The 25913-nt window shown below is 52.7% G+C and overlaps 1 protein-coding gene across 2 annotated transcripts in view; it reads right to left on the bottom strand.

Moving 5' to 3' along the window:
- The window catches only part of LOC140420708 (metabotropic glutamate receptor 1-like), a 912336-nt gene extending 892595 nt beyond the window's left edge, over positions 1-19741 (bottom strand). For both annotated transcript variants that reach the window (XM_072504710.1, XM_072504706.1), the window contains exon 1: positions 18912-19741. The gene's annotated coding sequence lies outside the window, so the exon portion shown is untranslated. The remainder of the gene's footprint in view (positions 1-18911) is intronic.
- Positions 19742-25913: the final 6172 nt, after the last annotated feature.

Raw genomic sequence — 25913 nt, 5'->3', positions numbered from 1 at the left:
GGTCACTGACTGGACATCTCCCTGTGGCAGGGTATCTGGTCACTGACTGGACATCTCCCTATGGCAGGGGATCTGGTCACTGAGTGGACATCTCTCTGTGGCTGGGGATCTGGTCACTAACTGGACATCTCCCTGTGGCTGGGTATCTGGTCACTGACTGGACATCTCTCTGTGTCAGGGTATCTGGTCACTTACTGGACATCTCTCTGTGACTTGGTATCTGGTCACTAACTGGACGTCTCCCTGTGGCTGGGGATCTGGTCACTAACTGGACTTCTCCCTGTGGCTGGGTATCTGGTCACTAACTGGACATCTCCCCGTGACTGTGTTTCTGGTCATTGACTGGACATCTCTCTGTGGCAGGGTATCTGGTCACTTACTGGACATCTCTCTGTGACTGGGTATGTTGGCACTAACTGGACGTCTCCCTGTGGCTGGGGATCTGGTCACTAACTGGACATCTCCCTGCAGCTGGGTATCTGGTCACTAACTGGACATCTATCTGTGGCTGGGGATCTGGTCACTAACTGGACATCTCCCTGTGGCAGGGTATCTGGTCATTAACTGGGCATCTCCCTGTGGCTGGGTATCTGTTCACTAACTGGACATCTCCCTGTGGCAGGGTAACTGGTCACTAACTGGACATCTCTCTGTGGCTGGGCATCTGGTCACTAAATGGACATCTCCCTGTGGCAGGGTATCTGGTTACTGACTGGACATCTCTCTGTGGCTGGGTATCTGGTCACTGACTGGAGATCACCCTGAGGTACGGCATCTGGTCACTAACTGGACATCTCCCTGTGGCTGGGTATCTGGTCACCAACTGGACATCTCTTTGTGGCAGGGTACCTGATTACTAACTGGACATCTCCCTGTGGCAGGGTATCTGGTGACTAAATGGACATATCTCTGTGGCAGGGTATCTGGTCACTAACTGGACATCTCCCTGTGGCAGGGTATCTGGTCACTGACTGGACATCTCCCTATGGCAGGGGGTCTGATCACTCACTGGACATCTCCCTGTGGCAGGGTATCTGGTCACTGACTGGACATCTCCCTGTGGCAGGGTATCTGCTCACTAACTGGACATCTCTCTGTGGCAGAGTAACTGGTCACTGACTGGACATCTCTCTGTGGCAGGGTATCTGGTCACTAACTGGACATCTCTCTGTGGCAGGGTATCTGGTCACTAACTGGACATCTCCCTGTGGCAGGGTACCTGGTCACTAACTGGACATCTCTCTGTGGCAGGCTATCTGGTCACTAACTGGGCATCTCCGTGTGGCAGGGAATCTGCTCACTAACTGGACATCTCTCTGTGGCTGGGGATCTGGGCACTAAATGGACATCTCCCTGTGGCAGGGTATCTGGTCACTGACTTCACATCTCTCTGTGGCAGGGGATCTGGTCACTGACTGGACATCTCCCTGTGGCAGGGTAGGTGGTCACTAACTGGGCATCTCTCTGTGTCAGTGTATCTGGTCACTGACTGGACATCTCTCTGTGACAGGGTGTCTGGTCACTAACTGGACATCTCCCTGTGGCTGGGTATCTGGTCACTGACTGGACATCTCTCTGTGACTGGGTATCTAGTCACTAACTGGACAACTCTCTGCGGCTGGGGATCTGGTCACTGAGTGGACATCTCCCTGTGGCTGGTATCTGGTCACTAACTGGACATCTCCCTGTGACTGGGTATCTGATCACTGACAGGACATCTCTCTGTGACTGTGTATCTGGTCACTAACTGGACATCTCTCTGTGGCTGGGGATCTGGTCACGAACTGGACATCTCCCTGTGGCTGGGTATCTGGTCACTATCTGGACATCTCCCTGTGGCTGCGTATCTGGTCACTAACTGGACATCTCCCTGTGGCAGGGTATCTGGTCACTGACTGGACATCCATCTGTGGTGGAGTGTCTGGTCACTGACTGGACATCTCCCTGTGGCAGGGTATCTGGTACCTAAATGGACATCTCCCTGTGGCTGGGTATCTGGTCACTAACTGGACATCTCCCTGTAGGTAGGTATCTGGTCACTAACTGGACATCTCCCTGTGGCAGGGTATCTAGTCACTGACTGGACATCTCCCTGTGGCAGGGGATCTGGTCTCTAACAGGACATCTCCCTGTGGCAGGGTATCTGGTCACTGACTGGACATCTCCCTGTGGCAGGGTATCTGGTCACTAACTGGACATCTCTCTGTGGCTGGGGATCTGGTCACTAACTCGACATCTCCCTGTGGCTGGGTATCTGGTCACTAACTGGACATCTCCCTGTGACTGTGTATCTGGTCACTGACTGGACATCTCCCTGTGGCTGGGTATCTGGTCACTAACTGGACATCTCCTTGTGGCAGGGTATCTGGTCACTGACTGGACATCTCCCTGTGGCAGTGTATCTGGTCTGTAAATGGACATCTCCCTGTGGCTGGGTATCTGTTCACTAACTGGACATCTCCCTGTGGCAGGGTAACTGGTCACTAACTGGACATCTCTCTGTGGCTGGGCATCTGGTCACTAAATGGACATCTCCCTGTGGCAGGGTATCTGGTTACTGACTGGACATCTCTCTGATTCTGGGTATCTGGTCACTGACTGGACATCTCTCTGTGGCTGGGTATCTGGTCACTGACTGGAGATCGCCCTGAGGTACGGCATCTGGTCACTAACTGGACATCTCCCTGTGGCTGGGTATCTGGTCACCAACTGGACATCTCTTTGTGGCAGGGTATCTGATCACTAACTGGACATCTCTCTGTGGAAGTGTATCTGGTGACTAACTGGACATATCTCTGTGGCAGGGTATCTGGTCACTGACTGGACATCTCCCTATGGCAGGGGGTCTGATCACTAACTGGACATCTCCCTGTGGCAGGGTACCTGGTCACTCACTGGACATCTCCCTGTGGCAGGGTACCTGGTCACTAACTGGACATCTCTCTGTGGCAGGCTATCTGGTCACTAACTGGGCATCTCCGTGTGGCAGGGCATCTGCTCACTAACTGGACATCTCTCTGTGGCTGGGGATCTGGGCACTAAATGGACATCTCCCTGTGGCAGGGTATCTGGTCACTGACTTCACATCTCTCTGTGGCAGGGTATCTGGTCACTGCCTGGACATTCCCCTGTGGCTGGGTATCTGGTCACTGACTGGACATCTCCCTGTGGCAGGGTAGGTGGTCACTAACTGGGTATCTCTCTGTGTCAGTGTATCTGGTCACTGACTGGACATCTCTCTGTGACAGGGTGTCTGGTCACTAACTGGACATCTCCCTGTGGCTGGGTATCTGGTCACTGACTGGACATCTCTCTGTGACTGGTTATCTAGTCACTAACTGGACATCTCTCTGTGGCTGGGGATCTGGTCACTGAGTGGACATCTCCCTGTGGCTGGTATCTGGTCACTGACTGGACATCTCCCTATGGCAGGGGGTCTGATCACTAACTGGACATCTCCCTGTGGCAGGGTATCTGGTCACTGACTGGACATCTCCCTGTGGCAGGGTATCTGCTCACTAACTGGACATCTCTCTGTGGCAGAGTAACTGGTCACTGACTGGACATCTCTCTGTGGCAGGGTATCTGGTCACTAACTGGACATCTTCCTGTGGCAGGGTATCTGGTCACTGACTGGACATCTCCCTATGGCAGGGGATCTGGTCACTGAGTGGACATCTCTCTGTGGCTGGGGATCTGGACACTAACTGGACATCTCCCTGTGGCTGGGTATCTGGTCACTGACTGGACATCTCCCTGTGGCAGGGTATCTGGTCACTGACTGGACATCTCCCTGTGGCTGGCTATCTGGTCACTGACTGGACATCTCCCTGTGGCAGGGTATCTGGTCACTGACTGGACATCTCCCTGTGGCAGGGTATCTGGTCACTGACTGGACATCTCCCTATGGCAGGGGATCTGGTCACTGAGTGGACATCTCTCTGTGGCTGGGGATCTGGTCACTAACTGGACATCTCCCTGTGGCTGGGTATCTGGTCACTGACTGGACATCTCTCTGTGTCAGGGTATCTGGTCACTTACTGGACATCTCTCTGTGACTGGGTATCTGGTCACTAACTGGACGTCTCCCTGTGGCTGGGGATCTGGTCACTAACTGGACATCTCCCTGTGGCTGGGTATCTGGTCACTAACTGGACATCTCCCCGTGACTGTGTTTCTGGTCATTGACTGGACATCTCTCTGTGGCAGGGTATCTGGTCACTTACTGGACATCTCTCTGTGACTGGGTATGTTGGCACTAACTGGACGTCTCCCTGTGGCTGGGGATCTGGTCACTAACTGGACATCTCCCTGCAGCTGGGTATCTGGTCACTAACTGGACATCTATCTGTGGCTGGGGATCTGGTCACTAACTGGACATCTCCCTGTGGCAGGGTATCTGGTCATTAACTGGGCATCTCCCTGTGGCTGGGTATCTGTTCACTAACTGGACATCTCCCTGTGGCAGGGTAACTGGTCACTAACTGGACATCTCTCTGTGGCTGGGCATCTGGTCACTAAATGGACATCTCCCTGTGGCAGGGTATCTGGTTACTGACTGGACATCTCTCTGTGGCTGGGTATCTGGTCACTGACTGGAGATCACCCTGAGGTACGGCATCTGGTCACTAACTGGACATCTCCCTGTGGCTGGGTATCTGGTCACCAACTGGACATCTCTTTGTGGCAGGGTACCTGATCACTAACTGGACATCTCCCTGTGGCAGGGTATCTGGTGACTAAATGGACATATCTCTGTGGCAGGGTATCTGGTCACTAACTGGACATCTCCCTGTGGCAGGGTATCTGGTCACTGACTGGACATCTCCCTATGGCAGGGGGTCTGATCACTCACTGGACATCTCCCTGTGGCAGGGTATCTGGTCACTGACTGGACATCTCCCTGTGGCAGGGTATCTGCTCACTAACTGGACATCTCTCTGTGGCAGAGTAACTGGTCACTGACTGGACATCTCTCTGTGGCAGGGTATCTGGTCACTAACTGGACATCTCCCTGTGGCAGGGTACCTGGTCACTAACTGGACATCTCTCTGTGGCAGGCTATCTGGTCACTACATGGGCATCTCCGTGTGGCAGGGTATCTGCTCACTAACTGGACATCTCTCTGTGGCAGGGTATCTGGTCACTGACTTCACATCTCTCTGTGGCAGGGGATCTGGTCACTGACTGGACATCTCCCTGTGGCAGGGTAGGTGGTCACTAACTGGGCATCTCTCTGTGTCAGTGTATCTGGTCACTGACTGGACATCTCTCTGTGACAGGGTGTCTGGTCACTAACTGGACATCTCCCTGTGGCTGGGTATCTGGTCACTGACTGGACATCTCCCTGTGACTGGGTATCTAGTCACTAACTGGACAACTCTCTGCGGCTGGGGATCTGGTCACTGAGTGGACATCTCCCTGTGGCTGGTATCTGGTCACTAACTGGACATCTCCCTGTGACTGGGTATCTGATCACTGACAGGACATCTCTCTGTGACTGTGTATCTGGTCACTAACTGGACATCTCTCTGTGGCTGGGGATCTGGTCACGAACTGGACATCTCCCTGTGGCTGGGTATCTGGTCACTATCTGGACATCTCCCTGTGGCTGCGTATCTGGTCACTAACTGGACATCTCCCTGTGGCAGGGTATCTGGTCACTGACTGGACATCCATCTGTGGTGGAGTGTCTGGTCACTGACTGGACATCTCCCTGTGGCAGGGTATCTGGTCCCTAAATGGACATCTCCCTGTGGCTGGGTATCTGGTCACTAACTGGACATCTCCCTGTAGGTAGGTATCTGGTCACTAACTGGACATCTCCCTGTGGCAGGGTATCTAGTCACTGACTGGACATCTCCCTGTGGCAGGGGATCTGGTCCCTAACAGGACATCTCCCTGTGGCAGGGTATCTGGTCACTGACTGGACATCTCCCTGTGGCAGGGTATCTGGTCACTAACTGGACATCTCTCTGTGGCTGGGGATCTGGTCACTAACTCGACATCTCCCTGTGGCTGGGTATCTGGTCACTAACTGGACATCTCCCTGTGACTGTGTATCTGGTCACTGACTGGACATCTCCCTGTGGCTGGGTATCTGGTCACTAACTGGACATCTCCTTGTGGCAGGGTATCTGGTCACTGACTGGACATCTCCCTGTGGCAGTGTATCTGGTCTGTAAATGGACATCTCCCTGTGGCTGGGTATCTGGTCACTAACTGGACATCTCTCTGTGGCTGGGTATCTGGTCACTAACTGGACATGTCCCTGTGGCAGGGTATCTGGTCACTAACTGGACATCTCTCTGTGGCTGGGCATCTGGTCACTGAATGGACATCTCTCTGTGGCAGGGTATCTGGTCACTAAATGGACATCTCCCTGTGGCAGGGTATCTGGTCACTAACTGGACATCTCCCTGTGGGTGGGTATCTGGTCACTAGCTGGACATCTCCCTGTGGCAGGCTATCTAGTCACTGACTGGACATCTCCCTGTGACAGGGGATCTGTTCTCTAACTGGACATCTCCCTGTGGCAGGGTATCTGGTCACTGACTGGACATCTCTCTGTGTCTGGGTATCTGGTCACTGACTGGAAATCTCTCTGTGGCTGGGTATCTGGTCACTGACTGGAGATCGCCCTGTGGTACGGTATCTGGTCACTAACTGGACATCTCTCTGTGGCTGGGTATCTGGTCACCAACTGCACATCTCTCTGTGGCTGGGTATCTGGTCACTAACTGGACATCTCTCTGTGGAAGGGTATCTGGTGACTAACTGGACATCTCCCTCTGGCAGGGGATCTGATCACTAACTGGACATCTCCCTGTGGCAGGATATCTGGTCACTAACTGGACATCTCCCTGTGGCAGGGTATCTGCTCACTAACTGGACATCTCTCTGTGGCAGAGTAACTGGTCACTGACTGGACATCTCTCTGTGGCAGGGTATCTGGTCATTAACTGGACATCTTTCTGTGGCAGGATATCTGGTCACTAACTGGACATCTCTCTGTGGCTGGGTATCTGGTCACTGACTGGACATCTCCCTGTGGCAGGGTATCTGGTCACTAACTGGACATCTCTCTGTGGCAGGGTATCTGGTCACTAACTGGACATCTCCCTGTGGCTGGGTGTCTGGTCACTAACTGGACACTCTCTGTGGCATGGTATCTGGTCACTAACTGGACATCTCTCTCTGGCAGGGTATCTGGTCACTGACTGGACATCGCTCTGTGGCATGGTAGCTGGTCACTAACTGGACATCTCTCTGTGGCAGGGTATCTGGTCACTAACTGGACATCTTCCTGTGGCAGGGGATCTGGTCACTGACTGGATATCTCCCTATGGCAGGGGATCTGGTCACTGAGTGGACATCTCTCTGTGGCTGGGGATCTGGACACTAACTGGACATCTCCCTGTGGCTGGGTATCTGGTCACTGACTGGACATCTCCCTGTGGCAGGGTATCTGGTCACTGACTGGACATCTCCCTGTGGCTGGCTATCTGGTCACTGACTGGACATCTCCCTGTGGCAGGGTATCTGGTCACTGACTGGACATCTCCCTGTGGCAGGGTATCTGGTCACTGACTGGACATCTCCCTATGGCAGGGGATCTGGTCACTGAGTGGACATCTCTCTGTGGCTGGGGATCTGGTCACTAACTGGACATCTCCCTGTGGCTGGGTATCTGGTCACTGACTGGACATCTCTCTGTGTCAGGGTATCTGGTCACTTACTGGACATCTCTCTGTGACTGGGTATCTGGTCACTAACTGGACGTCTCCCTGTGGCTGGGGATCTGGTCACTAACTGGACATCTCCCTGTGGCTGGGTATCTGGTCACTAACTGGACATCTCCCCGTGACTGTGTATCTGGTCATTGACTGGACATCTCTCTGTGGCAGGGTATCTGGTCACTTACTGGACATCTCTCTGTGACTGGGTATGTGGTCACTAACTGGACGTCTCCCTGTGGCTGGGGATCTGGTCACTAACTGGACATCTCCCTGCGGCTGGGTATCTGGTCACTAACTAGACATCTCTCTGTGGCTGGGGATCTGGTCACTAACTGGACATCTCCCTGTGGCAGGGTATCTGGTCATTAACTGGGCATCTCCCTGTGGCTGGGTACCTGGTCACTAACTGGACATCTCCCTGTGGCAGGGTATCTGGTCGTTAACTGGACATCTCCCTGTGGCTGGGGATCTGGTCACTAAATGGACATCTCCCTGTGGCAGGGTATCTGGTCACTACCTGGACATCTCCCTGTGGTAGGATACCTGGTCACTAACTGGACATCTCTCTGTGGCAGGTTATCTGGTCACTAACTGGACAGCTCCCTGTGGCTGGGTATCTGGTCATTAACTGGACATCTCCCTGTGGCTGGGTATCTGGTCACTAACTGGACATCTCCCTGTGGCAGGGTATCTGGTCACTAACTGGACATCTCCCTGTGGCAGGGTATCTGGTCACTAACTGGGCATCTCCCTGTGGCTGGGTATCTGGTCACTGACTGGAAATCTCTCTGTGGCAGGGGTTGTGGTCACTGACTGGAAATCTCTCTGTGGCAGGGGTTGTGGTCACTGACTGGAAATCTCTCTGTGGCAGGGGTTGTGGTCACTGACTGGACATCTCCCTGTGGCAGGGTATCTGCTCACTAACTGGACATCTCCCTGTGGCAGGGCATCTGGTCACTGACTGGACATCTCCCTGTGGCAGGGGATCTGGTCACTAACTCGACATCTCCCTGTCGCTGAGTATCTGGTCACTAACTGGACATCTCCCTGTGACTGGGTATCTGGTCACTGACTGGACATCTCCCTGTGGCTGGGTATCTGTTCACTAACTGGACATCTCCTTGTGGCAGGGTATCTGGTCACTGACTGGACATCTCCCTGTGGCAGTGTATCTGGTCTCTAAATTGACATCTGCCTGTGGCTGGGTATCTGGTCATTAACTGGACATCTCTCTGTGGCTGGGTATCTGGTCACTAACTGGAAATCTCCCTGTGGCTGGGTATCTGGTCACTAACTGGACATCTCTCTGTGGCTGGGTATCTGTTCACTAACTGGACATCTCCCTGTGGCAGGGTAACTGGTCACTAACTGGACATCTCTCTGTGGCTGGGCATCTGGTCACTAAATGGACATCTCCCTGTGGCAGGGTATCTGGTTACTGACTGGACATCTCTCTGATTCTGGGTATCTGGTCACTGACTGGACATCTCTCTGTGGCTGGGTATCTGGTCACTGACTGGAGATCGCCCTGAGGTACGGCATCTGGTCACTAACTGGACATCTCCCTGTGGCTGGGTATCTGGTCACCAACTGGACATCTCTTTGTGGCAGGGTATCTGATCACTAACTGGACATCTCTCTGTGGAAGTGTATCTGGTGACTAACTGGACATATCTCTGTGGCAGGGTATCTGGTCACTGACTGGACATCTCCCTATGGCAGGGGGTCTGATCACTAACTGGACATCTCCCTGTGGCAGGGTACCTGGTCACTCACTGGACATCTCCCTGTGGCAGGGTACCTGGTCACTAACTGGACAGCTCTCTGTGGCAGGCTATCTGGTCACTAACTGGGCATCTCCGTGTGGCAGGGCATCTGCTCACTAACTGGACATCTCTCTGTGGCTGGGGATCTGGGCACTAAATGGACATCTCCCTGTGGCAGGGTATCTGGTCACTGACTTCACATCTCTCTGTGGCAGGGTATCTGGTCACTGCCTGGACATTCCCCTGTGGCTGGGTATCTGGTCACTGACTGGACATCTCCCTGTGGCAGGGTAGGTGGTCACTAACTGGTCATCTCTCTGTGTCAGTGTATCTGGTCACTGACTGGACATCTCTCTGTGACAGGGTGTCTGGTCACTAACTGGACATCTCCCTGTGGCTGGGTATCTGGTCACTGACTGGACATCTCTCTGTGACTGGTTATCTAGTCACTAACTGGACATCTCTCTGTGGCTGGGGATCTGGTCACTGAGTGGACATCTCCCTGTGGCTGGTATCTGGTCACTGACTGGACATCTCCCTATGGCAGGGGGTCTGATCACTAACTGGACATCCTCCTGTGGCAGGGTATCTGGTCACTGACTGGACATCTCCCTGTGGCAGGGTATCTGCTCACTAACTGGACATCTCTCTGTGGCAGAGTAACTGGTCACTGACTGGACATCTCTCTGTGGCAGGGTATCTGGTCACTAACTGGACATCTTCCTGTGGCAGGGTATCTGGTCACTGACTGGACATCTCCCTATGGCAGGGGATCTGGTCACTGAGTGGACATCTCTCTGTGGCTGGCGATCTGGGCACTAACTGGACATCTCCCTGTGGCTGGGTATCTGGTCACTGACTGGACATCTCCCTGTGGCAGGGTATCTGGTCACTGACTGGACATCTCCCTGTGGCTGGCTATCTGGTCACTGACTGGACATCTCCCTGTGGCAGGGTATCTGGTCACTGACTGGACATCTCCCTGTGGCAGGGTATCTGGTCACTGACTGGACATCTCCCTATGGCAGGGGATCTGGTCACTGAGTGGACATCTCTCTGTGGCTGGGGATCTGGTCACTAACTGGACATCTCCCTGTGGCTGGGTATCTGGTCACTGACTGGACATCTCTCTGTGTCAGGGTATCTGGTCACTTACTGGACATCTCTCTGTGACTGGGTATCTGGTCACTAACTGGACGTCTCCCTGTGGCTGGGGATCTGGTCACTAACTGGACTTCTCCCTGTGGCTGGGTATCTGGTCACTAACTGGACATCTCCCCGTGACTGTGTTTCTGGTCATTGACTGGACATCTCTCTGTGGCAGGGTATCTGGTCACTTACTGGACATCTCTCTGTGACTGGGTATGTTGGAACTAACTGGACGTCTCCCTGTGGCTGGGGATCTGGTCACTAACTGGACATCTCCCTGCAGCTGGGTATCTGGTCACTAACTGGACATCTATCTGTGGCTGGGGATCTGGTCACTAACTGGACATCTCCCTGTGGCAGGGTATCTGGTCATTAACTGGGCATCTCCCTGTGGCTGGGTATCTGTTCACTAACTGGGCATCTCCCTGTGGCAGGGTATCTGGTTACTGACTGGACATCTCTCTGTGGCTGGGTATCTGGTCACTGACTGGAGATCACCCTGAGGTACGGCATTTGGTCACTAACTGGACATCTCCCTGTGGCTGGGTATCTGGTCACCAACTGGACATCTCTTTGTGGCAGGGTACCTGATCACTAACTGGACATCTCCCTGTGGCAGGGTATCTGGTGACTAAATGGACATATCTCTGTGGCAGGGTATCTGGTCACTAACTGGACATCTCCCTGTGGCAGGGTATCTGGTCACTGACTGGACATCTCCCTATGGCAGGGGGTCTGATCACTCACTGGACATCTCCCTGTGGCAGGGTATCTGGTCACTGACTGGACATCTCCCTGTGGCAGGGTATCTGCTCACTAACTGGACATCTCTCTGTGGCAGAGTAACTGGTCACTGACTGGACATCTCTCTGTGGCAGGGTATCTGGTCACTAACTGGACATCTCCCTGTGGCAGGGTACCTGGTCACTAACTGGACATCTCTCTGTGGCAGGCTATCTGGTCACTAACTGGGCATCTCCGTGTGGCAGGGTATCTGCTCACTAACTGGACATCTCTCTGTGGCTGGGGATCTGGGCACTAAATGGACATCTCCCTGTGGCAGGGTATCTGGTCACTGACTTCACATCTCTCTGTGGCAGGGGATCTGGTCACTGACTGGACATCTCCCTGTGGCAGGGTAGGTGGTCACTAACTGGGCATCTCTCTGTGTCAGTGTATCTGGTCACTGACTGGACATCTCTCTGTGACAGGGTGTCTGGTCACTAACTGGACATCTCCCTGTGGCTGGGTATCTGGTCACTGACTGGACATCTCTCTGTGACTGGGTATCTAGTCACTAACTGGACAACTCTCTGCGGCTGGGGATCTGGTCACTGAGTGGACATCTCCCTGTGGCTGGTATCTGGTCACTAACTGGACATCTCCCTGTGACTGGGTATCTGATCACTGACAGGACATCTCTCTGTGACTGTGTATCTGGTCACTAACTGGACATCTCTCTGTGGCTGGGGATCAGGTCACGAACTGGACATCTCCCTGTGGCTGGGTAGCTGGTCACTATCTGGACATCTCCCTGTGGCTGCGTATCTGGTCACTAACTGGACATCTCCCTGTGGCAGGGTATCTGGTCACTGACTGGACATCCATCTGTGGTGGAGTGTCTGGTCACTGACTGGACATCTCCCTGTGGCAGGGTATCTGGTCCCTAAATGGACATCTCCCTGTGGCTGGGTATCTGGTCACTAACTGGACATCTCCCTGTAGGTAGGTATCTGGTCACTAACTGGACATCTCCCTGTGGCAGGGTATCTAGTCACTGACTGGACATCTCCCTGTGGCAGGGGATCTGGTCTCTAACAGGACATCTCCCTGTGGCAGGGTATCTGGTCACTGACTGGACATCTCCCTGTGGCAGGGTATCTGGTCACTAACTGGACATCTCTCTGTGGCTGGGGATCTGGTCACTAACTCGACATCTCCCTGTGGCTGGGTATCTGGTCACTAACTGGACATCTCCCTGTGACTGTGTATCTGGTCACTGACTGGACATCTCCCTGTGGCTGGGTATCTGGTCACTAACTGGACATCTCCTTGTGGCAGGGTATCTGGTCACTGACGGAACATCTCCCTGTGGCAGTGTATCTGGTCTGTAAATGGACATCTCCCTGTGGCTGGGTATCTGTTCACTAACTGGACATCTCCCTGTGGCAGGGTAACTGGTCACTAACTGGACATCTCTCTGTGGCTGGGCATCTGGTCACTAAATGGACATCTCCCTGTGGCAGGGTATCTGGTTACTGACTGGACATCTCTCTGATTCTGGGTATCTGGTCACTGACTGGACATCTCTCTGTGGCTGGGTATCTGGTCACTGACTGGAGATCGCCCTGAGGTACGGCATCTGGTCACTAACTGGACATCTCCCTGTGGCTGGGTATCTGGTCACCAACTGGACATCTCTGTGTGGCAGGGTATCTGATCACTAACTGGACATCTCTCTGTGGAAGTGTATCTGGTGACTAACTGGACATATCTCTGTGGCAGGGTATCTGGTCACTGACTGGACATCTCCCTATGGCAGGGGGTCTGATCACTAACTGGACATCTCCCTGTGGCAGGGTACCTGGTCACTCACTGGACATCTCCCTGTGGCAGGGTACCTGGTCACTAACTGGACATCTCTCTGTGGCAGGCTATCTGGTCACTAACTGGGCATCTCCGTGTGGCAGGGCATCTGCTCACTAACTGGACATCTCTCTGTGGCTGGGGATCTGGGCACTAAATGGACATCTCCCTGTGGCAGGGTATCTGGTCACTGACTTCACATCTCTCTGTGGCAGGGTATCTGGTCACTGCCTGGACATTCCCCTGTGGCTGGGTATCTGGTCACTGACTGGACATCTCCCTGTGGCAGGGTAGGTGGTCACTAACTGGGCATCTCTCTGTGTCAGTGTATCTGGTCACTGACTGGACATCTCTCTGTGACAGGGTGTCTGGTCACTAACTGGACATCTCCCTGTGGCTGTGTATCTGGTCACTGACTGGACATCTCTCTGTGACTGGTTATCTAGTCACTAACTGGACATCTCTCTGTGGCTGGGGATCTGGTCACTGAGTGGACATCTCCCTGTGGCTGGTATCTGGTCACTGACTGGACATCTCCCTATGGCAGGGGGTCTGATCACTAACTGGACATCTCCCTGTGGCAGGGTATCTGGTCACTGACTGGACATCTCCCTGTGGCAGGGTATCTGCTCACTAACTGGACATCTCTCTGTGGCAGAGTAACTGGTCACTGACTGGACATCTCTCTGTGGCAGGGTATCTGGTCACTAACTGGACATCTTCCTGTGGCAGGGTATCTGGTCACTGACTGGACATCTCCCTATGGCAGGGGATCTGGTCACTGAGTGGACATCTCTCTGTGGCTGGGGATCTGGACACTAACTGGACATCTCCCTGTGGCTGGGTATCTGGTCACTGACTGGACATCTCCCTGTGGCAGGGTATCTGGTCACTGACTGGACATCTCCCTGTGGCTGGCTATCTGGTCACTGACTGGACATCTCCCTGTGGCAGGGTATCTGGTCACTGACTGGACATCTCCCTGTGGCAGGGTATCTGGTCACTGACTGGACATCTCCCTATGGCAGGGGATCTGGTCACTGAGTGGACATCTCTCTGTGGCTGGGGATCTGGTCACTAACTGGACATCTCCCTGTGGCTGGGTATCTGGTCACTGACTGGACATCTCTCTGTGTCAGGGTATCTGGTCACTTACTGGACATCTCTCTGTGACTGGGTATCTGGTCACTAACTGGACGTCTCCCTGTGGCTGGGGATCTGGTCACTAACTGGACTTCTCCCTGTGGCTGGGTATCTGGTCACTAACTGGACATCTCCCCGTGACTGTGTTTCTGGTCATTGACTGGACATCTCTCTGTGGCAGGGTATCTGGTCACTTACTGGACATCTCTCTGTGACTGGGTATGTTGGCACTAACTGGACGTCTCCCTGTGGCTGGGGATCTGGTCACTAACTGGACATCTCCCTGCAGCTGGGTATCTGGTCACTAACTGGACATCTATCTGTGGCTGGGGATCTGGTCACTAACTGGACATCTCCCTGTGGCAGGGTATCTGGTCATTAACTGGGCATCTCCCTGTGGCTGGGTATCTGTTCACTAACTGGACATCTCCCTGTGGCAGGGTAACTGGTCACTAACTGGACATCTCTCTGTGGCTGGGCATCTGGTCACTAAATGGACATCTCCCTGTGGCAGGGTATCTGGTTACTGACTGGACATCTCTCTGTGGCTGGGTATCTGGTCACTGACTGGAGATCACCCTGAGGTACGGCATCTGGTCACTAACTGGACATCTCCCTGTGGCTGGGTATCTGGTCAACAACTGGACATCTCTTTGTGGCAGGGTACCTGATCACTAACTGGACATCTCCCTGTGGCAGGGTATCTGGTGACTAAATGGACATATCTCTGTGGCAGGGTATCTGGTCACTAACTGGACATCTCCCTGTGGCAGGGTATCTGGTCACTGACTGGACATCTCCCTATGGCAGGGGGTCTGATCACTCACTGGACATCTCCCTGTGGCAGGGTATCTGGTCACTGACTGGACATCTCCCTGTGGCAGGGTATCTGCTCACTAACTGGACATCTCTCTGTGGCAGAGTAACTGGTCACTGACTGGACATCTCTCTGTGGCAGGGTATCTGGTCACTAACTGGACATCTCCCTGTGGCAGGCTACCTGGTCACTAACTGGACATCTCTCTGTGGCAGGCTATCTGGTCACTAACTGGGCATCTCCGTGTGGCAGGGTATCTGCTCACTAACTGGACATCTCTCTGTGGCTGGGGATCTGGGCACTAAATGGACATCTCCCTGTGGCAGGGTATCTGGTCACTGACTTCACATCTCTCTGTGGCAGGGGATCTGGTCACTGACTGGACATCTCCCTGTGGCAGGGTAGGTGGTCACTAACTGGGCATCTCTCTGTGTCAGTGTATCTGGTCACTGACTGGACATCTCTCTGTGACAGGGTGTCTGGTCACTAACTGGACATCTCCCTGTGGCTGGGTATCTGGTCACTGACAGGACATCTCTCTGTGACTGGGTATCTAGTCACTAACTGGACAACTCTCTGCGGCTGGGGATCTGGTCACTGAGTGGACATCTCCCTGTGGCTGGTATCTGGTCACTAACTGGACATCTCCCTGTGACTGGGTATCTGATCACTGACAGGACATCTCTCTGTGACTGTGTATCTGGTCACTAACTGGACATCTCTCTGTGGCTGGGGATCTGGTCACGAACTGGACATCTCCCTGTGGCTGGGTATCTGGTCACTATCTGGACATCTCCCTGTGGCTGCGTATCTGGTCACTAACTGGACATCTCCCTGTGGCAGGGTATCTGGTCACTGACTGGACATCCATCTGTGGTGGAGTGTCTGGTCACTGACTGGACATCTCCCTGTGGCAGGGTATCTGGTCCCTAAATGGACATCTCCCTGTGGCTGGGTATCTGGTCACTAACTGGACATCTCCCTGTAGGTAGGTATCTGGTCACTAACTGGACATCTCCCTGTGGCAGGGTATCTAGTCACTGACTGGACATCTCCCTGTGGCAGGGGATCTGGTCCCTAACAGGACATCTCCCTGTGGCAGGGTATCTGGTCACTGACTGGACATCTCCCTGTGGCAGGGTATCTGGTCACTAACTGGACATCTCTCTGTGGCTGGGGATCTGGTCACTAACTCGACATCTCCCTGTGGCTGGGTATCTGGTCACTAACTGGACATCTCCCTGTGACTGTGTATCTGGTCGCTGACTGGACATCTCCCTGTGGCTGGGTATCTGGTCACTAACTGGACATCTCCTTGTGGCAGGGTATCTGGTCACTGACTGGACATCTCCCTGTGGCAGTGTATCTGGTCTGTAAATGGACATCTCCCTGTGGCTGGGTATCTGGTCACTAACTGGACATCTCTCTGTGGCTGGGTATCTGGTCACTAACTGGACATGTCCCTGTGGCAGGGTATCTGGTCACTAACTGGACATCTCTCTGTGGCTGGGCATCTGGTCACTGAATGGACATCTCTCTGTGGCAGGGTATCTGGTCACTAAATGGACATCTCCCTGTGGCAGGGTATCTGGTCACTAACTGGACATCTCCCTGTGGGTGGGTATCTGGTCACTAGCTGGACATCTCCCTGTGGCAGGCTATCTAGTCACTGACTGGACATCTCCCTGTGACAGGGGATCTGTTCTCTAACTGGACATCTCCCTGTGGCAGGGTATCTGGTCACTGACTGGACATCTCTCTGTGTCTGGGTATCTGGTCACTGACTGGAAATCTCTCTGTGGCTGGGTATCTGGTCACTAACTGGACATCTCTCTGTGGAAGGGTATCTGGTGACTAACTGGACATCTCCCTCTGGCAGGGGATCTGATCACTAACTGGACATCTCCCTGTGGCAGGATATCTGGTCACTAACTGGACATCTCCCTGTGGCAGGGTATCTGCTCACTAACTGGACATCTCTCTGTGGCAGAGTAACTGGTCACTGACTGGACATCTCTCTGTGGCAGGGTATCTGGTCATTAACTGGACATCTTTCTGTGGCAGGATATCTGGTCACTAACTGGACATCTCTCTGTGGCTGGGTATCTGGTCACTGACTGGACATCTCCCTGTGGCAGGGTATCTGGTCACTAACTGGACATCTCTCTGTGGCAGGGTATCTGGTCACTAACTGGACATCTCCCTGTGGCTGGGTGTCTGGTCACTAACTGGACACTCTCTGTGGCATGGTATCTGGTCACTAACTGGACATCTCTCTGTGGCAGGGTATCTGGTCACTGACTGGACATCGCTCTGTGGCATGGTAGCTGGTCACTAACTGGACATCTCTCTGTGGCAGGGTATCTGGTCACTAACTGGACATCTTCCTGTGGCAGGGGATCTGGTCACTGACTGGACATCTCCCTATGGCAGGGGATCTGGTCACTGAGTGGACATCTCTCTGTGGCTGGGGATCTGGACACTAACTGGACATCTCCCTGTGGCTGGGTATCTGGTCACTGACTGGACATCTCCCTGTGGCAGGGTATCTGGTCACTGACTGGACATCTCCCTGTGGCTGGCTATCTGGTCACTGACTGGACATCTCCCTGTGGCAGGGTATCTGGTCACTGACTGGACATCTCCCTGTGGCAGGGTATCTGGTCACTGACTGGACATCTCCCTATGGCAGGGGATCTGGTCACTGAGTGGACATCTCTCTGTGGCTGGGGATCTGGTCACTAACTGGACATCTCCCTGTGGCTGGGTATCTGGTCACTGACTGGACATCTCTCTGTGTCAGGGTATCTGGTCACTTACTGGACATCTCTCTGTGACTGGGTATCTGGTCACTAACTGGACGTCTCCCTGTGGCTGGGGATCTGGTCACTAACTGGACATCTCCCTGTGGCTGGGTATCTGGTCACTAACTGGACATCTCCCCGTGACTGTGTATCTGGTCATTGACTGGACATCTCTCTGTGGCAGGGTATCTGGTCACTTACTGGACATCTCTCTGTGACTGGGTATGTGGTCACTAACTGGACGTCTCCCTGTGGCTGGGGATCTGGTCACTAACTGGACATCTCCCTGCGGCTGGGTATCTGGTCACTAACTGGACATCTCTCTGTGGCTGGGGATCTGGTCACTAACTGGACATCTCCCTGTGGCAGGGTATCTGGTCATTAACTGGGCATCTCCCTGTGGCTGGGTACCTGGTCACTAACTGGACATCTCCCTGTGGCAGGGTATCTGGTCGTTAACTGGACATCTCCCTGTGGCTGGGGATCTGGTCACTAAATGGACATCTCCCTGTGGCAGGGTATCTGGTCACTACCTGGACATCTCCCTGTGGTAGGATACCTGGTCACTAACTGGACATCTCTCTGTGGCAGGTTATCTGGTCACTAACTGGACAGCTCCCTGTGGCTGGGTATCTGGTCATTAACTGGACATCTCCCTGTGGCAGGGTATCTGGTCACTAACTGGACATCTCCCTGTGGCAGGGTATCTGGTCACTAACTGGACATCTCCCTGTGGCAGGGTATCTGGTCACTAACTGGGCATCTCCCTGTGGCTGGGTATCTGGTCACTGACTGGAAATCTCTCTGTGGTAGGGGTTGTGGTCACTGACTGGAAATCTCTCTGTGGCAGGGGTTGTGGTCACTGACTGGAAATCTCTCTGTGGCAGGGGTTCTGGTCACTGAATACCTGATCACTGACTGGACATCTCCCTGTCGCAGCGATCGCTTTCAGCACCACGGTCAGCGCACATCCATTCCAACTCCGAAAGCTGGCAACCCGGGCGTTTTTGCTCACTCCTTTCCTTGAAGTTCCTCAAATGTTGCCACGTCCCGCAGTTCACATCCAGCAGCAGCGGGCTCCGGACAGGTAAGCTGCGAGTAGTTCAAACCCGAGGAGGCACAGCCAGAGGACCCTGTGCGTTGCATGGAGACAGACGCGCTGCTTGAGACTTACTCGCCGGAGTCAACAGCAGAAGCAAACCCGTTTCCCTGCGATAGGAGCTGGGTGATGTCGGTACATCTTGCTCTGGTAATAGCAGAAGAGTGTCTCTGTCACTGTCCCTCCCCTTGGGTGCCCAGGAGAATGAGCAGGTAAGATTGCAGACTTACCTGCGATCATTGCGATTGTCACACGCCTTTAAACAGCCAGGCGCGTCCAATCTTTCTGCCCCCTCTCACTGGCAGGCGGGTTGGTTTCTCGTTAAGAAGCTGCCTTGCCTGAACACTCCTGCCCTCTCTCTTCCATTGCATTTTACTGCAGAGTTTTAAATCAGGACATCACCACCCCCCACCCTCACCATCAATCGTCTGTTAACGAATTAAACGGAGCCAAGGGGCGAGCGGGACCTTTTAGTACAGAAAGTCCTCTGTATCAGAGAGCAGTAACCCACTCTCACCGGGCGAAAAGGTCAGAATTATTTTTCCTTTTCAAAAAAAAAATCGAACATGTCTTTGAGCCCGCACAAGTTAAACTTTCGCCCCCCTGAAGGAACCTTCCTGCAAACTTGCACTGGGAGATGTTACTTTGCACCGAGCGAACAGAATGACCAATCTGACTGGAGAATTAAACCTGAAGACTCAATGGCTGGTTTCTCATAGCAACCGTTCCCAGGGCTTAGAAATGTCCTAGTTTCTCAATGTGACCAGAACTCGACTGTGCAGAGCCAGCCCAGACAGCTGTCCAAAGGGAACGGGCCACAAATCAGAATTGTCTCCTTTGTTTGACTAAACAAAAAATGATATTGTCTCAACTGCAAAGAGAGAGAGAGAGAGAGAGAAATGTATTCCTCAGGGGACACGGCATGATTTCGACAAAAGTGCAATTTAAACAAAACTAAAGGAAATTTGAAGGCTTCTTTGAAACCTTTATAAATCACTGGCTAGGCCTCTGCTGGAGTATTATGTCCAGTTGTGGGTGCCACATTCTGGGAAGGATGGCAATGGCTTGGAGAGGGCATGGAGGAGGCTTACGAGAATGGGCCAGGGATGACTTCAGTTGTGTCCTGACACTCGGGACACTGGGAATAGGAACATAAGAACATCGGTATTAGTTGCAGAAGTAGGCAATTCAGCCCTTCGAGCCTACTCCACCATTCAATCAGATCATGGCTGATCTCTTCCTGGTCTCAAATCCACCTCTACCGATTCCCTATATCCCTTTAACCCGTTTTAAAAATCAGAAATATATCTACCTCCTTCTTGAAAGCATTTAATGATTCAGACTCCACCGCAGCGAGTTCCACAAATTCACCACCCTCTGCGAGAAGTAGTTCCTCCTCAGAGTAGTTCTCCTGGGAATAGAGGAAGTTATGGGAGTTTTGATAGAGGTGTTAAAAAATTCTGAGTTTTAAACCCATGGAATAAAGGCACAGTGGTGGATTATAAGTGAAGTTAGTTTAGTGGCTCGCAACAGAGGGTAGTGGCGAATGGTTCTTTTTCAGAGATAGGGATTGTTGGGTCCCCCGATGGTCGGTACTAGGATGACTGCTTTTCTTGATGAGTGCTAATCAGCTAGATTTCAGCGCACAACATACAATTTCACAATTTTCGGATGTCACCAAGCTTGGAAATATAGTGAACTGTGAGGAGGACAGTGAGAAAGTGGGCATGGAGAGGCTGGTGCAATGTGGGCATGTGGCACATGAAGCTGACATGCAGAGAATTGTGAAGCGGTAGGTTTTGATCAGAAGAATGTGGAGGAGCAACATACACTAAAATCCATAGAATCTCTACAGTGCAGAAGGAGGCCATTCAGCCCATTGAGTCTGAAAGTGCCCTCTACCTAGGCCCACTGCCCTGCCCCACATGTTTGCAACCCACCTAACCTGCACATCTTTGACAGCAATGGGGCAATTTAGCATGGTCAATCCACCTAACCTGACCAGCTTTGGATTGTGGGAGGAAACCAGAGCACCCGGAGGAAACTCACGCAGACACCGTGAGAAATTGCAAACTCCACACAGACAGTCAGGGGCGGCACAGTGGTTAGCACTGCTGCTTCACAGTTCCAGAGTCCCGGGTTCAATTCCGGCCTCAGGTGGCAGTCTGTGTGGAGTTTGCATTTTCTCTCCGTGACTGCGTGGGCTTCCTCTGGGTGCTCTGGTTTTTGGGCACGGTAGCCCAGTGGTTAGCTTCACAGCGTCAGGGACCCGAATTCGATTCCCACTTGGGACACAGTGTGGAGTCTGCACGTTTTCTCCATGTCAGCGTGGGTTTCCTCCGGGCAATCCAGTTTCATCCCACAAGTTCCGAAAGACGTGCTTGTTAGGTGAATTGGACATTCTGAATTCTCCCTCATTGTACACGAACCGGCGCCAGAGTGTGGCGACGAGGGGATTTTCACAGTAGTTTCATTGCAATGTTAATGTAAGCCTACTTGTGACACTAATAATGATTATTTTTATTATTCCTCCCACAGTCTAAAGACGTGCGGGTTAGGTGGATTGGCTTTGTTAAATTGCCTCTTAGTGTCCAAAAAGGTTAGCTGGTGTTTCTGGGTTACGGGGAGGGGTGGATTTAGGTAGGCTCTTTCCAAGGGCCAGTGCAGACCCGATGGGCCGAATGGCATCCTTCTGCACTGTAAATTCTATGATTTATGATCTTTCATCACCCAAAGCTGGAATCAAACCCGGGTACCTGACACTGTGAGGCAGCAGTGAAGAGAAACTATTTCTCCCAAACGATTGTGAATCTGTGGAATTTGCTACCCCAGAGTGCAGTGGATACTGGGACAGTGGGTAAACTTAAGGAGGAGTTTGACAGATTGGTGATTGGTAATGGGTTGAAGGGTTATGGAGAATGGGCAGGACGGTGGAGTTAAGGCCAGGATGAGATCAGCCATGATCATATTGAATGGTGGAGTAGGCTCGAGAGGCTAAATTGCCTACTCCTGCTCCAAGTTCATGGGCGGAATTCTCTGCAAATGGGGCAATGTCCCCACACCCATGAGAAAATGGGCGTGAAACACCCTGGACCTTTTTCTAGAATGTCCAGAGTGGTTCTCCGTTTTCAAGGGGGCTCGCAGGGCCCTGGAGTAGTCCACGCAGCTCCGGCTGCTGATACTGGATCCTGCACTTCCGGACGCGGGTCCGCGCATGCCCGTGGCGGCCACCTGTGGCGGCGGCCCCGTGCAACATGGTGGACACACACAGCAAGCCGGCCCCAACAATATAGCCTCCCCCCCAGATCGCGCGCGCCCGCCAATCGGTGACCCCCGATCGCGAGCCTGGCCGTCTTGGAGGCTCCGCCGCCCCCCCCCCCTGGTGATGGATACCCCCGCTCCCCCCACCAGGGTGGCTGCGGACTGGGTCCACAGCCGCCACTCCGAGCTCCCGTGGGTGGAACCATGAGTGAACCACGCCGGTGGGAACTCAGCCAGCTGCTGGCGGAGAATCGCCATGGGGGCCTCTTTCAATGGCCCCCGACTGGCGCCGCTTTGACCGCGCGTGTGCGACTAGCGGCAATTCTCCGGTCCGCGGAGAATCACAGGAAGGTGTCGGACCCAATCGCGGGTCTGACGGCTCATTCTCCGCCCCGCGCCAAGCGCGGAGGCTTGGAGAATCCCGCCCCATGTGTTCCGAGAAAGAACTACTCTGACTGATTTCACCATCCAGCTCTTGGTCTGTAGCACTGTAGTTCTCAGTACCCCAAGCACAAATAGGGTGTTTATGATCAATAACGGGATTTCTTGATTAATAGGAAGATCAGGGGTTATGGGGAGAAGGCAGGCGAATGGGGATGGGAAAAATATCAGCCATGATCGAATGGCGGAGCAGACTCGATGGGCTGAATGGCCTAATTCTGCTCCTACACCTTATGAGCTTATGAAAAACTGCACCACTGTGGAGCCCACTAAAATGTACAATTCTGAAGTGGTGCAGAAACTATGGAGCATGGTGGGGACATGTGCGCAATTTATTGAAGCTGGCAGGGAAAGTTGAGAAGGGGGTTACAAAGGTTATTAGGATCCTGGGTTTTATAAATAGAGGTATTGAGTTCAAAAGCAATGAGGCTATGAAGACGCTTTATATTAAAAAAAACTAATTCAGCCCCAATGTTATGTCCAATTCGGAGTGCCACACTTTAGGACGGGTTTTGAGAGGGTGCAGTAATTATTTGGAGAATAGTTCTGAGAATGGCTAGATTGGACAAGCTGGGGCTGTTCACCTTTCAGAAGAGAAAGCTGCAAGATTTGTTCAAAATCATGAGATGTCTTAACAGAGAAGACAAAAAGAAGCTGTTCCCGTTGGCAGAAAGATCAAGCATCAAAGGTGATTTGCAAAAGAAGCAGTGGCAACTTGAAGAAAATCTTTTGTGTGCAGTGAGTGGCTAGGATCTGGAATGTAAGGCCTGAGGGCGTGGTGGAGACAGGTGTACTGTGGCTTTCAAAAAGGAGCTGGATAAATGCCTGAAGAGAAAACATGTCCAGGGCTGCAGGAAAGGGGTAAGGGAGTGGGGCGAGTTGAGTTGCTCTTTCAGAGAGCCAACACCAACATCGTTTTGAGTGGTAACCTTTCTATGGTTCTTTGAGCCTGTGCGTCCATGGTACAATAAACAGGGAGAAGCAGGAGAGTTAGTAATCAGGCAACACTGATGCCCGCCCTTGCCCTTATTCCTGATCGGCTTCAATTTTTAGGATGGTGGGCGGATGACAGTTTGTGGGATTAAAAAATTAAAAGCCTCCACCTTGGGTGGTTTGGGGGGGTGTCTCTATCAAAAGCCCCCGTCTGGTGGTGGTTACCCTCCGGTGAAGACCTGGAGACCTCAGGATCTTCCTCCCCCTGGCCCATCCCCTAGGCTCTTGATCGCACCCCCACTGCACACACGACCACCTTTGCTCCCCAACTGTCCCCAACACATCCCCTTTCCCGGGACCCCTACCATTCACCTGGCATCCATGTCCCAACACTTAGTCCCAGGCATGTCACTGGAGTGCCTTTTGCAGTCACTGCTGCGCTGTGACTGGAGGACCTGGAGAGTTGCTGGCCAATCCGACAGCTCTCCAAGCAGGATTTCCTGCCAGTGAGGGATAGAAGTCCTGCCTTCTGCCAATCAGTGCTCGATACAGTGCAAAATGGCAGCAGACCTATTGGAGTTGACGGGAAGGTATTCACCGCTAACTCTCTGGATGGCAGGGGTCAAGCAACCGCTATCGGGAAAATTCAGGTCCAGGGCCTGAAAACTGTTTTAAAAAGCTGGTGAAGACCCAGTGGGAAGGATGAGGTTGACTGCTTGCATAAAGAAGACCACAGCTCCTTAAAAGGGTAACCCAGTGCAGAGCAAAATGTGAATGAAAGTTTCTCCTAAGTCGCTCCAAGTTCTCAAAATGACTGTCTGCAAGACCACCTTGATGTTCACCTGAAAAGTAGTACAAGAGTCATTGATTGTTCGCCAGACCAGTACCGAGAGGTCAACCGTATAACCTAGCTGCCATTTCAAAAACTCCGCCATTTATCTTTTTACATTGAATAATTCACTTTTAACACTTGTATAGGTCAGGATCGTCTGTCTTGAACGCCTCAGATCTGTCCTTCAGTAGGGAGTCAATCTCGCGATTGAGCCATGGTTTCCGGTTGGGGAACATACGTACTGCTTTCTCTGGCAGGCAGTCGTCCACACATTTGCTGCTTCAAGAAGACCACCATCATACTGGTACCAAAGAAGAACCAGGCAACGTGTCTCAATGACTACCGTCCAGTGGCCCTGACTTCAGTCGCAGTGAAGTGCTTTGAGAGGTTGATCATGAAGCGCATCACCTCCATACTCCCAGAACGCCTTGATCCACTGCAATTCGCATACCGCCGCAACCGGTCCACATCAGACGCCATTTCCCTGGCTCTACATTCATCCCTAGAGCATCTAGAAAACAAGGACTCCTACATCAGACTCCTATTTATTGACTACAGCTCTGCCTTCAACACCATAATCCCAGCCAAGCTCATATCAAAGGTCCAAAACGTAGGACTTGGCTCCCCACTCTGCAACTGGATCCTCGATTTTCTGACCAACAGACCACAATCAGTAAGAATGAACAACAACACCTCCTCCACAATAGTCCTTGATACCGGGGCCCCGCAAGGCTGCGTAATTTGCCCCCTACTCTACTCCCTGTACACACACGACTGCGCGGCAAAATTTGGTTCCAACTCCATCTATAAGTTTGCTGACGATACGACCATAGTGGGCCGGATCTCAAATAACGACGAGTCAGAATACAGGTGGGAGATAGAGAACCTAGTGGAGTGGTGTAGCGACAACAACCTCTCCCTCAATGCCAGCAAAACTAAAGAGCTGGTCATTGATTTCAGGAAGCAAAGTACTGTACACACCCCTGTCAGCATCAATGGGGCCGAGGTGGAGATGGTTAGCAGTTTCAAATTCCTAGGGGTGCACATCTCCAAAAATCTGTCCTGGTCCACCCACGTCGACGCTACCACCAAGAAAGCACAACAGCGCCTATACTTCCTCAGGAAACTAAGGAAATTCAGCATGTCCACATTAACCCTTACCAACCTTTACAGATGCACCATAGAAAGTATCCTATCGGGCTGCATCACAGCCTGGTATGGCAACTGCTCGGCCCAGGACCGCAAGAAACTTTAGAGAGTCGTGAACACCACCCAGTCCATCACACGAACCTGCCTCCCATCCATTGACTCCATCTACACCTCCCGCTGCCTGGGGAAAGCGG

Source organism: Scyliorhinus torazame, chromosome 1 (assembly GCF_047496885.1).
Source record: "Scyliorhinus torazame isolate Kashiwa2021f chromosome 1, sScyTor2.1, whole genome shotgun sequence".
Lineage (NCBI taxonomy): Eukaryota > Metazoa > Chordata > Chondrichthyes > Carcharhiniformes > Scyliorhinidae > Scyliorhinus > Scyliorhinus torazame.
This window is presented reverse-complemented; position numbering and strand designations above follow the sequence as displayed.